We start from the raw sequence: 2,614 nt of genomic DNA, 5'->3' as shown, positions 1-2,614 counted from the left end.
GCTTCCTGACCTGCTTGAGTTCCAGTCCTGACTTCCTTTGGTGATGAACAGCAATGTGGAAGTATAAGCTGAATAAACCCTTTCCTCCCCAACTCGCTTCTTGGTCATGATGTTTTGTGCAGAAATAGAAACCCTGACTAAGACAATTCTTGAACAATCTCCTGGCAGGAGGCTGGAGACAGGAGCTGATGCTGAGGCCATGGAGGGGCGCTGCTTACCAGCACGCTTCTCTTGGCTTGCTCAGCCTGCTTTTTACAGAACCCTGTACATTGTTTCCCAGTGGCGACACCACCCACATAAGATGACCTCTCCCACCTGAATCGTTGAAGAAAATGCACCACAGACTTGCCTACAGGCAGATCTTATGAGAGGAGTTTTGTCAGGAGAGAGTCATTTTTTTTCTCATGACTCTAACTCCCATGACGCTGACATAAAACTGAGCAGGACAAGCTAAGGCCATAGGCTGCACAGAAATCTATTACAGTTGTCCCAAAGAGACTTGTCTTGCAGAAATTTTAGGGACCCTGGACAAGGTAATGCCATTCACTGAAACACTACTCATCTAGCAGATTCCGGGGTATTTAAAACGAGCGTTGGTCACCATTCCGATGTTTGCTTTGCAACTGTTTCATGTTAAAGTGACAATGATAGGCAAGCATCGTAAGTCACACCCGTAGAATCTCTGAGATTTCCCTGGTGGCAATGTCTCTTTGAGGAAGCTTCCTCAGTCACACCTCTGAGAGGGACTTGAGATTCCTGGGGTTTGATGACATCAGGTGCATGGCTTTGAGTGGGAGAGGCTTGGTCATCCTACAGACATGACATAGCCTCCTGGCCTAGACCCCACGGTAAGAATGGTCCTTCTTTCTTTAATATCTATGTTTTTGCATTTGAACAGCATCACCCACTACCTGTAACAGTACCCTGGACCTTAGTAGGCCCCAGATCCCAGCACAAAGGACTCTATGAGAAAAGCATCATTGATGTTGTAAAACTCAGCAAGTAGACGGCGCCCTGTGCCGAAACTAAACAAAGACCAAATCCATCAAAGTCCACAGTTCTGGGAAAGTCTCTAAATGTTCTAACCTCGCTTTTTAGCTTCTGTAGTTCTGTTTCTGGCTAACTGTTCTCGTTAACTGAAGTGTGTCAACCCGGAACATAGGTTTTGTGCTTAAAACTCACCGTGATAAAGGCATAGGGCCACACTGGGATCCTTAACACCCAGTGTGGCTGCTGGCTAGCTAATACCTTCTATTGCCTTAAACGCATGCGTGAGCAGTCTTCTCTGGTGAATACCCCACGACGCAGAAATAACAATGCAGGAATTACTGGCTGAGACTGTTATCTGGAACTCTTGCCTCTTGCTGTGGATATGAGTCTATAAAGCTTACATCGTACATGGAATTGATGCTTGCTCTTTCCTCAGAAAGTTTAATCCAGTAAAGGAGTCCGTCCATCCCACCTGTCAGACTGCAACCTCTGATGCTTCCACTGCACACTTCTTCAGCAACAGCTCAGGGTAGCTCCATTGTTCTGTAGAAGCCCTGGGACAATATTCACCTCATGCCTTGGCAGTCTCCTAAGTGCAAAATTTGTAAGCTAGGTCATGGTGGCATATGCCTTTAGTCCCAGCATTAGGGAGGCAGAAGCAGAAGGATCTCTGAGTTCATGGCCAACCTGGTCTACAGAATGAGTTCTAGAACAGCCCGGGGCTATTCAGAGAAACACTGTTTCAAATAAACAAAAAGAAATAAATAAAGAGTTTTGCCCCCTGCCCTTAGAGGCATTGCAGATGTGGCTGCTGTGTTGCACCTGCCTCAGTAGGTGGCAGAGAGGAAAGAGGCTATGTCTACACGCAGTGTTCTGACTTGTGAACACCTGAGTGATTAGTAGCCTAGCATTCCCCAAGAAAAGCAAGCCTGAGACAACCACTACTCCAGTGTCAAGCAGGGCTGGAAAGATTCCAGGACAGAAAGCAAGCTAGAGACTAGAACCCCACCTGGGACCACAGGCCATAGGCTGGAGTGAGTCTAAGACAGATGGCCACCGGGTGGCCCTGAACCTTGCCTGGGCAGCATAGTACTAGAGCTGGCCCCGGATGCGAGAGTTGCAGGCAAGCCAACCCCAAGAGTGTGAGCACCTGAGAGCCAGCTCTGCCTCTTGTCTCCTGGGCAGTGGTACAAACAAGGAAGAGACACCCTCCTCGCCTCACTTGTCCCTCAACAGCTGTGGCATATGGGAAAACTGGCCCCAGGATTATGAGAGTGGGAGAACTGGCCGTGTCCTTCACTGGCTGCAGCACTCAGGAGAACAGGTCCTGCACCTTGCCTGGGCAGCACAGGAGAGCTGGCCCTGGGCAGCACAGGAGAGCTGGCCCTGGCTGCAGGGATTTCGGGTAAGCCAGCTCCAAGAGCATGAGAGCCAGTGGGATGACCATTTCTGATACCCCTCAGGCCCAGATCCAGGGCTTTGAACTGACCCACCCCAACATCTACCCCATCAGTGAACTGCTGGAGTGTGTGAAGAGGCCGGTCCTACAGATCTAAAACTGCAGAATCTCCACAACAGGGCAACAACAGGATATCGGAGAGGAGTCCCAGTGAGGATCCAGTAT

The 2,614-nt window shown here is 49.3% G+C and overlaps 1 non-coding gene across 1 annotated transcript; it reads left to right on the top strand.

The window, feature by feature from the left end:
* The first annotated feature begins 1,770 nt into the window (after positions 1–1,770).
* On the top strand, positions 1,771–1,902 carry LOC116912976. Its single transcript, XR_004389541.1, has one exon. It is a non-coding gene; the product is annotated as a small nucleolar RNA SNORA17 (small nucleolar RNA).
* The last annotated feature ends 712 nt before the right edge of the window (positions 1,903–2,614 follow it).

This window comes from Rattus rattus, chromosome 11 (assembly GCF_011064425.1).
Source record: "Rattus rattus isolate New Zealand chromosome 11, Rrattus_CSIRO_v1, whole genome shotgun sequence".
NCBI classification, from domain to species: domain Eukaryota; kingdom Metazoa; phylum Chordata; class Mammalia; order Rodentia; family Muridae; genus Rattus; species Rattus rattus.
Note: the sequence above shows the minus strand (reverse complement) of the source record. Positions and strands in the feature narration are given on the sequence as shown.